This window comes from Colias philodice, chromosome 10 (genome assembly GCF_061535455.1).
Source record: "Colias philodice isolate Cphi_HAF_F1 chromosome 10, ilColPhil1 Martin Lab GWU primary, whole genome shotgun sequence".
In the NCBI taxonomy this organism is placed as follows: Eukaryota; Metazoa; Arthropoda; class Insecta; order Lepidoptera; family Pieridae; genus Colias; species Colias philodice.
The window spans coordinates 9,915,668-9,930,566 of record NC_143095.1 but is presented as its reverse complement, the minus strand read 5'-3'; the positions used below and the strand labels follow the sequence as shown (position 1 = coordinate 9,930,566).

The following is a 14,899-nucleotide window of genomic DNA, read 5'->3' as shown; positions in this document are numbered from 1 at the left end:
ATGATGTACGCTTGCAATATATTTTAAATTTTACATTTATAAAAGTGTCTGTAAAAGCACATACATATTATAAAAGTAGAGTACCTATTAGTATTATTACTCTGATTGTTAATTAATTAATTTATAGTATAGAGTATTATTGTAAATAAAATATACTTACTGTTGAAATTATAAATGTGTGTTATTGCATGTGGTATTAAACTATGAAATGAACCAGTTGTTTTCTTTATTTTTGCCTGGATATCCATCATATAATTGCTTTTCAGGTTCTTCAATTATAACAATGTTTCTTAATTGTACTCTAGCGACTACCATAGTAATCTACTAAAGATGTTGCCTAATACATAAAAAAATAAATATAGCATTCCTTTACCTTAAAATATTATTATAATCCCTCAAAAGTCGAAGCCACTATTGTACAAAATATATTATCAAATGAAATCGTTAGTTCTGTCAATGGAAACACTCCCTAGAGCTTATATAATTAAGAGAAATGCATCTATTTCAACAATATCCATTTCAAGGGGCCGAAATGGGTCTGCTCCACCGTGTTTGGTTAAAATTAACACCAACAAAAGCTTTACAGCACTCTGCTAGAGAGGAGACTATGTTCTTTGAATATATGTACCGTGTTACGTATTTAGAAGGTAAGTGTTTATTGTCTATCACCAGAGCTGTGTGTCTTTCGACGCTTTTGATGTTGTGTTTGTTATGAATCCTTGAGATTTCAATGTTCTCACGGTGTTTTATTGACAAAGCTTTAAGGTTAAATACACAAAACGTAATAAGAATAGCTCTTTAAGAAATCTTAAGGGATAAAGGGACAATATCTTTTAACTATTTCTAATTTCTGACTTTAATATAAATATATTTGATTTTTGATTAAACTTGGATCAAGTCTTTATAATCCTATAACTTACAAGATAACCAGTAGCCTTAATGACACTCCTAGGTACTTTTTTTTAACTGTACACTTATGGCTGGTTCACACTTTGATTAGTGTGAGTGCAGGTGATTAGTGCGAGTGCAGGTGTGTAGTGCGAGTAGTGTCCAATTGACTGCGAGTGCAGGTGATTAGTGCGAGTGCAGGTGTGTAGTGCGAGTAGTGTCCAATTGACTGCGAGTGCAGGTGATTAGTGCGAGTGCAGGCACGCTGCGAGTGAGGGGGAAGGGAGGGCGCGCGGGACGTGGCTACTCGCAGTCCACTCGCAAAAAAATAGAACACGCTTTTATTCACTTTACTACACAGCCTACTAAACACTCGCACTAAACAGTCGCTGTCCACACGTAGTACTACTCATCACCTGCACTCGCACTAATCAAAGTGTGAACCAGCCATTAGATTAAATTACAATACACTACTAGATTTCCTATACACATTTTTATATCACCAGTTAAAAATAGCTGGTAACTTTAGCTGCAAAATCGTACTACAAAATATAACATTGTCATCACAAGTTTGCAAGACTACATTCCGTTAAGAGTTTTGTGGTTTAATATATGTTCAAAGTGGCATTAATGCTTGAAGTTTTCAACATCTGCGGCTTGGAATGTTCTTGCGGGGCAAATTATGCTTTCAAACTTTGTACCTCGTTTTATAACTCACTAGCGACCCGCCCCGGCTTCGCACGGGTGCAATAATGATACTAAATACACTACAGAAAAACTGTGAACGTTGTATATAAAAATTAAAAACATAGCGGCCCGCTCCGGCTTCGCACGGGTATAAAATAGATAGCCAGGCGGCCGGCCGGTACCGCCGCAAACGTTACGTCCCGCAATTTTTAAATCTGTAATATCTTCGAAAATATTCACTTAAATCATACGGTGTAAAAGGCCATATAGATCTATATTAAATGAACAATGTATTCAAGGTATTTAATTGGTTAAGGATTAATGCTGTATTGGTTAAAATCGCATCGAAAATTAGCCATCATTTGTCGTAAAAAGTAAATGACAAAAAAAAGTTATTGTGGGTTATCCATAAGAGATAGACATATACCATCGCGGACTTTTCTGTAGACCTTTTCAATGTGTATAATACTTAGTACATTATTTTGATAAAACTCGTAGGGTTCAGCCTGCGTTTGCAATGTAAGCGGAAAAAATGAAATTTTTTACGACATCACATTAGAAACCTCAAAAATAACAGTACTTCTCTACTATTTAATGGATGTTATTATACATATAAACCTTCCTCTTGAATCACTCTATCAATTAAAAAAAACCGCATCAAAATCCGTTGCGTAGTTTCAAAGATTTAAGCGTACAAAGGGACATAGGGACATAGGGACAGGGAAAGCGACTTTATTTTATACTATGTAGTGATTTTGTATGGGTACGTTTTTGGACTGTTCTAGCGTTAAATAATAAACTTTTATAATTATTGCAGCTTTAAAATAGAACGCAATGGATTAAAAATGTGATGATTGTGTAAGAATAATCAAATTTGTAGATGAAATGAATACAAAGAGATCTTCACTACATAGTATAAAACAAAGTATTGTATAAATTACAGTAGTAACAGTCTGCCCAACTTCGTTCGTGGTACTTATATAGCCTATAGTCCCTATAGAAATCATGTTTATATCCCATCGTGAAATATTTTGAAAAACAGTCTAGTACTTCCCGAGAATCCCGAGTTTAGTCCATTCAAACAAACAAACTTTTTATAATTTATATTTACAAGATACAAAACTTATCAAGCGTAAATAGTCAAAAATAATAATGAATACTTTGACTCTACTTATACTCTACGACTATACCTTAGTTTAATAATATAAAAGCTGTGTCATCGAAGCAGTAACTTTCCTCTAAGATGAAGAAGTTTTAATTGAATATGAGTCTGCAGTCCCTATTTAACGAGTAATCTTATCGAGTTCCTAGCGTCTCGCTGAAGCATTTAAAACTATTATGATTTTAGTATAACCTTTTAGGAGCACCTAATAATTCCTCAGACATGAACTAATAATATATTTATTTGGAGACCAATAATTAATTAATAGTTCTGTAGAGATTTTTTAAGAGATTTAACAATAATGCCACTTCAGACTGGTTAAAAAGTATTATCACAAAAACAGTACCTATTAGAAATTAGTGTAAAATGTGTGATATTTGAAGGTTATCTCAATAATTAAATTAGAATTGTGTGAGTGCCTTTAAAATCTGTATGAGCCACGCCCGAAGTCACGCTCTATTAACACTTTTTTGAATTGCCTATTGAATGATCATTACATTTAGATAAGGTTCATTGAATAGTTAATAAATTAGCAAACAATGATTATTAATACGTAGGGTAATTTATTTCATTGTGATTGATACTTACGTACAAACTGAAGATTTGAGTCTTAAAATACGATTTAATACAATATAATTATTATATAATTATTATTAAGTAGGTATATTTATTTAATTCAAGTCGATAAATTTTCCAAAATACTGTTAAAACACCGAAAAACGGCTTATAAAAACATTTCGTTTCACAAGTGTTCGCGCTTTGTCAAATGCAAGCTTTACTACAGTTAATAATGATGTTTCTAAACAGTCCAAGTTTCAATTACTCTAAGTGCAATAGCATAGAGAATGCATAAACTAACTTGTGCATTCTAGAACTTGGACACACGTGTTTCTGTTTATTAAAGGTATTTGAGTTGCTTAATTGGAGAGATTAAGAAGAGACGGTTTGCATCTTGCTGATAAACAAGTTGTTTGATACCTAATATGTACTTTTTATATTAACTGTAACTTGTAGATAAGGTAATATCCAGGTGTAAAACTGAACTCTTATAAAAAATATTTAAGTAGTTAAGTTCTCCATATACAAACACGTTCTCCAATCAATAAGCACATTAGCTTTTAAGAAAGCATTATCCCTTTCAAGGACACCAATGAATCACAAATACAACACAAGTATACCGTTTCAATAAACCCAACCGCCACCTGACATGGACATTAATAATGCACATATCACTGTCAAAGAGTATAAAAATAACTTGTTCCCAATGATTGTTTTAAAACAGATGCGTTTCGTAACTACAATATGTTAGGGCTAAATTAAACAGATCAAACGATCTCTCAACAAAAGTTTTAAGCGAAGGAATTATGAGGATAGTAATAACTTTCAATAAAGACGCAATTGTGTTCATTATTGTAGTAGTAAATAACAGTCGTGACTATGACCTTACTATTCCTTAGTCATTAGCGATAGCGAGATATCGGGCTCTTAAAATGTTTGAAATATAAGTCCTTCTATACAAGTCTAACCGTTTCAGCTTACCTTTAAAGATGTAAAAATAACCCGTAACCAATACGGACCTACAAATAAATCGTTACCACATGTCTGACTTCTAATTAGAAAAGGGGACATGTATGACAGACACTGATGTTTGGGCGAAACAGAAATAGATATGTTCTTCCGTCATCTGATAATTAATTTTATTAGTTTACGAAATTTTATTGACCAGAAATGTTTACATTGCTTCTTATTTATGTAACTCTTGATTTATTCAAATGTGTGTTAGAATAGGTATACATTCGAAGAGATTAGGAAGGTAACAGGGTCCATTTTTTTAATTTATTGGATAGAGCGGAAGAATCAACTGACTAACTGACATAGAAAGAAGAAATGTCTTAGAAAATATTCATGTTGTAGAGTTTAATACATTTCATAGTATAAATATTTTAAAAGGGGTAATAGATATGTAGGTACCTAATAATTATAAACTAGAACTGTGTTCATTTCTATTAATTGTGCTATGAAAGTTAATGTTAACATTTATCCAACTCTAGGACTAGGTATACGTATGGGTTTGCCTAAGCAAAATCTAGTACAATATATTTTAGTTACGGAGAAAATATATTTCAATTCGTTCGACCGAAACTTTGCGGCTTTCATGCAATTTCAAACTAATACGCTAACGGTGTTTTTCACTGTCGAAACTTAACGAGTAGTTAGTTCTTTCGCAAGGTAGATAAAATAAAACTTTATTATTTCTTTATGCAGTAAAAAGTATACTTTATAGGTACAGTATTCATATTTTCTTATGCACTGAGATTCAAATAATAAACTTATATTAAATACCTAATTGTGTCAACGTTTTACAATAGTTATTATAAAAAAAAAAATATATGTTTTATTAATATGATAAAGGCTTAAATAAACCATGAAACAAAAAAAAAGTGATGATTTGCCAGAGAGGATGAGTACCTAAGTAGTAAGTAATAAGGTTCATAAGATTACAGCAAATACAAATAATTTACGAGAATTTGATGAAAGCTTTAAAACAGAATGTTATTATTATTTTCCAATTACTTTCTAATCTACGAAAAGCTCAAGTAAGGTATCAACTGTCAATTAGGATACACGAATTTGGAATTTAAATTGACCGCAATGATGATTTACGAATTATTAATGAGTGTAAAACAAATTAACTGTTTCCATTATATAACTCAATTAATAAAATTTCAAAATTTATATTAAAATGGAATGGTAAATATTTAATAAATATTATATAAACATTCTAGAATATTTAGTAAAATAAGCCGATTAATTAACATTCGGTATATGTTTTTTTAAAGTGAAACTTTTATTACATCGTCTCAAACTGTTTGGTCTGTGTAGCGCATGTCGCGTGTATCGCGGCTGCCGAGTAGGTATACCTACTCGGCAGCCGACCGACACGCGACATGCGCTACACAAAGCAGTGTTCGGAACCGTTCGAACAGTTTCACTTTTACCGTGGTTTCATAAAACCACACAACATTTTTTAATCTATTGTTTTTATTTAATCTATTGTTTTAATTTATTTAAAATGATATTTTAAATAAATTATTGTTAAAACAATGTTCTTGATATTCTATATCAGAATTTCAGTCAGGACAAATTATAATGGAGTTCTAGGTAGGAATTTCAAATCGGAATAGATAATGGTCACGTATCGCTCGCTCGGCAAAGGTTTATTGCTGTGAAATATGCAAAGCGCAGCCTTTTTCAGCTTTAGACGGACTTTAACACGGAAATATATAAAATTCGGGGACGGCTATAAATGTATGCAGAAATAGTATTATTTTCATAGCGTTTATGCGACAAATTCGTAATACGAAAGTAATGACTTTAATTTGAAATTGGTAAAACATATTATCATATACTATCATAAGTACTTTACAATATTTATTATGATGTATTAGAATGAGAAATCTACTGTAAAAATTACCTATTTCATTCAGAAACTCTTATTAAAATAATATCAGGTATTTAAGTCACGCTATATCTGACAAATGAATCCAAATCGTACAATGGAAACATTGAGCACGAGGCAACTAAGCTTAGAAATCAATTAAATTATTAAGTATCAATAAACTGAACCGAATTGTGATACGCCCTCATACTTCCAATCCCAGTTCAACCACAAATCTGAAATGAAAGGAATATTAGGAATCATTTGGAGGAAATTAACAAATACCGGAGCATTGGTAGAATCCAGCGGTAAACTTGAAACTCAATACTTTGAATCAATGTACCGGGTAATATACTTAGAAGGTAAGAAGTTAGGAAATTGTTTCACTCAATAATGTAGCTGAAGTTAGTACCTGTTTATTTCGTATACAGTTCGATAATCGGCACTTATTTATCATTATTATCCATTTACACAGTATATCTTTGAAAAAATTCCGAATTCATTTGCGAATAATATGCAACGAAAATTTTTTTTCATTGATTTTAGATTTAGGTGTATCAATAAAACGTGTAGATATGAAAGTACATTGTACATATGTTAACTTTTTATTATTTTGAACTATTTGATATAACTTACACAACCAAAACACTCCATCGTTATTTATATTTATTTTTTAACCAGCTGTGCTTCGCGGTTTTATCCCAGTTCTCCGCTCCTGTTGGTCTTTGTGAGATGATATTATACCTATAGCCACCGCTAGCTTAGGCTATCTAACACCGAAATAATTTTTCAAATCGGACCAATAGTTCCCGAGATTAGTAGTCTGAGTGATAAGTTGAAAATGGCGTAAACTAGAGATAAGTCTCTTAAAAATACGTGCGATAGGAACACGAACACGAACACGAACACGATAACGAACACGAACACGAACACGAACACGAAAAACGAACAACGAACATCGAACAACGAACAACGAACAACGAACACGAACACGAACACGAACACAAACACGAACACGAACACGAACACGAACACGAACATGAACACAAACTCTAATTTTAATTCGAACACAAACACAAACACAAACACGAACAACGAACATCGAACAACGAACAACGAACAACGAAAAACGAACAACGAACAACGAACAACGAACAACGAACAACGAACAACGAACAACGAAAAACGAACAACGAAAAACGAACAACGAACAACGAACAACGATCAACGAACAACGAACAACGAACAACGAACAACGAACAACGAACAACGAACAACGAACACGAACACGAACACGAACACGAACACGAACACGAACACGAACACGAACACGAACACGAACACGAACACGAACACGAACAACGAACAACGAACAACGAACAACGAACAACGAAAAACGAAAAACGAACAACGAACAACGAACAACGAACAACGAACAACGAACAACGAACAACGTATAACGAACAACGAACAACGAACAACGAACAACGAACAACGAACAACGAACAACGAACAACGAACAACGAACACGAACACGAACACGAACACGAACAACGAACAACGAACAACGAACACGAACACGAACACGAACACGAACACACGAACACGAACACGAACACGAACACGAACACGAACAACGAACAACGAACAACGAACAACGAACAACGAACAACGAACAACGAACAACGAACAACGAACAACGAACAACGAACAACGAACAACGAACAACGAACAACGAACAACGAGCACGAACACGAACACGAACACGAACACGAACACGAACACGAACACGAACAACGAACAACGAACAACGAACAACGAACAACGAACAACGAACAACGAACAACGAACAACGAACAACGAACAACGAACACGAACACGAACACGAACACGAACACGAACACGAACACGAACACGAACACGAACACGAACACGAACACGAACACGAACACGAACAACGAACAACGAACAACGAACAACGAACAACGAACAACGAACAACGAACAACGAACAACGAACAACGAACAACGAACAACGAACAACGAACAACGAACAACGAACACGAACACGAACACGAACACGAACACGAACACGAACACGAACACGAACAACGAACAACGAACAACGAACAACGAACAACGAACAACGAACAACGAACAACGAAAAACGAACAACGAACAACGAACAACGAACAACGAACAACGAACAACGAACAACGAACAACGAACAACGAACAGCGAACAGCGAACAGCGAACAGCGAACAGCGAACAGCGAACAGCGAACAGCGAACAGCGAACAACGAACAACGAACAACGAACAACGAACAACGAACAACGAACAACGAACAACGAACAACGAACAACGAACAACGAACAACGAACAACGAACAACGAACAACGAACAACGAACAACGAACAACGAACAACGAACAACGAAAAACGAACAACGAACAACGAACAACGAACAACGAACAACGAACAACGAACAACGAACAACGAACAACGAACAACGAACAACGAACAACGAACAACGAACAACGAACAACGAACAACGAACACGAACACGAACACGAACACGAACACGAACACGAACACGAACACGAACACGAACACGAACACGAACACGAACACGAACAACGAACAACGAACAACGAACAACGAAAAACGAAAAACGAACAACGAAAAACGAACAACGAACAACGAACAACGAACAACGAACAACGAACAACGAACAACGAACAACGAACAACGAACAACGAACAACGAACAACGAACAACGAACAACGAACAACGAACAACGAACAACGAACAACGAACAACGAACAACGAACAACGAACAACGAACAACGAACAACGAACAACGAACAACGAACAACGAACAACGAACAACGAACAACGAACAACGAACAACGAACAACGAACAACGAACAACGAACAACGAACAACGAACAACGAACACGAACAACGAACAACGAACACGAACAACGAACAAAGTGAATGTGAATGTGAATGTGAATGTGAATGTGAATGTGAATGTGAATGTGAATGTGAATGTGAATGTGAATGTGAATGTGAATGTGAATGTGAATGTGAATGTGAATGTGAATGTGAATGTGAATGTGAATGTGAATGTGAATGTGAATGTGAATGTGAATGTGAATGTGAATGTGAATGTGAATGTGAATGTGAATGTGAATGTGAATGTGAATGTGAATGTGAATGTGAATGTGAATGTGAATGTGAATGTGAATGTGAATGTGAATGTGAATGTGAATGTGAATGTGAATGTGAATGTGAATGTGAATGTGAATGTGAATGTGAACATACACAAACACGAACACGAACAACGAACATCAAACAACGAACAACGAACAACGAACAACGAACACGAACACGAACACGAACACGAACACGAACACGAACAACGAACAACGAACACGAACAACGAACAACGAACAACGAACACGAACACGAACACGAAAACGAACAACGAACAACGAACAACGAACAACGAACACGAACAACGAACAACAAACAACGAACAAAGTGAATGTGAATGTGAATGTGAATGTTATGTGAATGTGAATGTGAATGTGAATGTGAATGTGAATGTGAATGTGAATGTGAATGTGAATGTGAATGTGAATGTGAATGTGAATGTGAATGTGAATGTGAATGTGAATGTGAATGTGAATGTGAATGTGAATGTGAATGTGAATGTGAATGTGAATGTGAATGTGAATGTGAATGTGAATGTGAATGTGAATGTGAATGTGAACATACACAAACACGAACACGAACAACGAACATCAAACAACGAACAACGAACAACGAACAACGAACACGAACACGAACACGAACACGAACACGAACACGAACACGAACACGAACAACGAACAACGAACACGAACAACGAACAACGAACAACGAACAAAGTGAATGTGAATGTGAATGTGAATGTGAATGTGAATGTGAATCTGAATGTGAATGTGAATCTGAATGTGAATGTGAATGTGAATGTGAATGTGAATGTGAATGTGAATGTGAATGTGAATGTGAATGTGAATGTGAATGTGAATGTGAATGTGAACATACACAAACACGAACACGAACAACGAACAACGAACAACGAACAACGAACAACGAACAATGTGAATGTGAATTTGAATGTGAACATACACAAACACGAACACGAACAACGAACAACGAACAACGAACAATGTGAATGTGAATTTGAATGTGAACATACACAAACACGAACACGAACAACGAACATCTAACAACGAACAACGAACAACGAACAACGAACAACGAACAACGAACAACGAACAATGTGAATGTGAATGTGAATGTGAATGTGAATGTGAATGTGAATGTGAATGTGAATGTGAATGTGAATGTGAAAATACACAGAAACAAACACGAACACGAACACGAACACGAACAACGAACATCGAACAACGAACAACGAACAACGAACATCGAACAACGAACAACGAACAACGAACAACGAACAACGAACAACGAACAACGAACCACGAACAACGAACAACGAACAACGAACAACGAACAACGAACAACGAACACGAACACGAACACGAACACGAACACGAACACGAACACGAACACGAACACGAACACGAACACGAACACGAACACGAACACGAACACGAACACGAACAACGAACAACGAACAACGAACAACGAACAACGAAAAACGAAAAACGAACAACGAACAACGAACAACGAACAACGAACAACGAACAACGAACAACGAACAACGAACAACGAACAACGAACAACGAACAACGAACAACGAACAACGAACAACGAACAACGAACAACGAACAACGAACAACGAACAACGAACAACGAACACGAACACGAACACGAACACGAACACGAACACGAACACGAACACGAACACGAACACGAACACGAACACGAACACGAACAACGAACAACGAACAACGAACAACGAACAACGAACAACGAACAACGAACAACGAACAACGAACAACGAACAACGAACAACGAACAACGAACAACGAACAACGAACACGAACACGAACACGAACACGAACACGAACACGAACACGAACACGAACACGAACACGAACACGAACACGAACACCGAACAACGAACAACGAACAACGAACAACGAACAACGAAAAACGAAAAACGAACAACGAACAACGAAAAACGAACAACGAACAACGAACAACGAACAACGAACAACGAACAACGAACAACGAACAACGAACAACGAACAACGAACAACGAACAACGAACAACGAACAACGAACAACGAACAACGAACAACGAAAAACGAACAACGAACAACGAACAACGAACAACGAACAACGAACAACGAACAACGAACAACGAACAACGAACAACGAACAACGAACAACGAACAACGAACAACGAACAACGAACAACGAACAACGAACAACGAACAACGAACAACGAACAACGAACAACGAACAACGAACAACGAACAACGAACAACGAACAACGAACAACGAACAACGAACAACGAACAACGAACAACGAACAACGAACAAAAACAACGAACAACGAACAACGAACAACGAACAACGAACAACGAACAACGAACAACGAACAACGAACAACGAACAACGAACAACGAACAACGAACAACGAACAACGAACAACGAACAACGAACAACGAACAACGAACAACGAACAACGAACAACGAACAACGATCAACGAACACGAACACGAACACGAACACGAACACGAACACGAACACGAACACGAACACGAACACGAACACGAACACGAACACGAACACGAACACGAACAACGAACAACGAACAACGAACAACGAAAAACGAAAAACGAACAACGAAAAACGAACAACGAACAACGAACAACGAACAACGAACAACGAACAACGAACAACGAACAACGAACAACGAACAACGAACAACGAACAACGAACAACGAACAACGAACAACGAACAACGAACAACGAACAACGAACAACGAACAACGAACAACGAACAACGAACAACGAACAACGAACAACGAACAACGAACACGAACAACGAACAACGAACACGAACAACGAACAAAGTGAATGTGAATGTGAATGTGAATGTGAATGTGAATGTGAATGTGAATGTGAATGTGAATGTGAATGTGAATGTGAATGTGAATGTGAATGTGAATGTGAATGTGAATGTGAATGTGAATGTGAATGTGAATGTGAATGTGAATGTGAATGTGAATGTGAATGTGAATGTGAATGTGAATGTGAATGTGAATGTGAATGTGAATGTGAATGTGAATGTGAATGTGAATGTGAATGTGAATGTGAATGTGAATGTGAATGTGAATGTGAATGTGAATGTGAATGTGAATGTGAATGTGAATGTGAATGTGAATGTGAATGTGAATGTGAATGTGAATGTGAATGTGAATGTGAATGTGAATGTGAATGTGAATGTGAATGTGAATGTGAATGTGAATGTGAATGTGAATGTGAATGTGAATGTGAATGTGAATGTGAATGTGAATGTGAATGTGAATGTGAATGTGAATGTGAATGTGAATGTGAATGTGAATGTGAATGTGAATGTGAATGTGAATGTGAATGTGAATGTGAATGTGAATGTGAATGTGAATGTGAACATACACAAACACGAACACGAACAACGAACAACGAACAACGAACAACGAACAACGAACAACGAACAACGAACAACGAACAATGTGAATGTGAATTTGAATGTGAACATACACAAACACGAACACGAACAACGAACAACGAACAACGAACAATGTGAATGTGAATTTGAATGTGAACATACACAAACACGAACACGAACAACGAACATCGAACAACGAACAACGAACAACGAACAACGAACAACGAACAACGAACAACGAACAACGAACAATGTGAATGTGAATGTGAATGTGAATGTGAATGTGAATGTGAATGTGAATGTGAATGTGAATGTGAATGTGAATGTGAATGTGAATGTGAATGTGAAAATACACAAAAACAAACACGAACACGAACACGAACACGAACAACGAACATCGAACAACGAACAACGAACAACGAACATCGAACAACGAACAACGAACAACGAACAACGAACAACGAACAACGAACAACGAACCACGAACAACGAACAACGAACAACGAACAACGAACAACGAACAACGAACAACGAACAACGAACAACGAACAACGAACAACGAACAACGAACAACGAACAACGAACAACGAACAACGAACAACGAACAACGAACAACGAACAATGAACACGAACACGAACACGAACACGAACAACGAACAACGAACAACGAACGACGAACAACGAAAAACGAACAACGAACAACGAACAACGAACAACGAACAACGAACAACGAACAACGAACACGAACACGAACACGAACACGAACACGAACACGAACACGAACACGAACACGAACACGAACAACGAACATCGAACAACGAACAACGAACAACGAACATCGAACAACGAACAACGAACAACGAACAACGAACAACGAACAACGAACAACGAACCACGAACAACGAACAACGAACAACGAACAACGAACAACGAACAACGAACAACGAACAACGAACAACGAACAACGAACAACGAACAACGAACAACGAACAACGAACAACGAACAACGAACAACGAACAACGAACAACGAACAACGAACAATGAACACGAACACGAACACGAACACGAACAACGAACAACGAACAACGAACAACGAACAACGAAAAACGAACAACGAACAACGAACAACGAACAACGAACAACGAACAACGAACAACGAACACGAACACGAACACGAACACGAACACGAACACGAACACGAACACGAACAACGAACAACGAACAACGAACAACGAACAACGAACAACGAACAACGAACAACGAACAACGAACAACGAACAACGAACAACGAACAACGAACAACGAACAACGAACAACGAACAACGAACAACGAACAACGAACAACGAACAACGAACAACGAACAACGAACAACGAACAACGAACAACGAACAACGAACAACGAACAACGAACAACGAACAACGAACAACGAACAACGAACATCGAACAACGAACAACGAACAACGACCAACGAACAACGAACAACGAACAACGAACAACGAACAACGAACAACGAACAACGAACACGAACACGAACACGAACACGAACACGAACAACGAACAACGAACAACGAACAACGAACACGAACAACGAACAACGAACAACGAACAAAGTGAATGTGAATGTGAATGTGAATGTGAATGTGAATGTGAACATACACAAACACGAACACGAACAACGAACATCGAACAACGAACAACGAACAACGAACAATGTGAATGTGAATTTGAATGTGAACATACACAAACACGAACACGAACAACGAACATCGAACAACGAACAACGAACAACGAACAACGAACAACGAACAACGAACAACGAACAACGAACAACGAACAATGTGAATGTGAATGTGAATGTGAATGTGAATGTGAATGTGAATGTGAATGTGAATGTGAATGTGAACATACACAAAAACAAACACGAACACGAACACGAACACGAACAACGAACATCGAACAACGAACAACTAGTTTACGCTATTTTCAACTTATCACTCAGACTATAGCGCGTTCAAACAAACAAACTCTTCAGCTTTATAAT

At 36.8% G+C, this 14,899-nt stretch overlaps 1 long non-coding RNA gene across 1 annotated transcript in view; it reads right to left on the bottom strand.

Annotated features, from left to right (window-relative positions):
- Positions 1–14,899, bottom strand: part of LOC149485412 (uncharacterized) — a 206,818-nt gene that overhangs the window by 112,573 nt on the left and 79,346 nt on the right. The gene's annotated exons all lie outside the window — the stretch shown is intronic.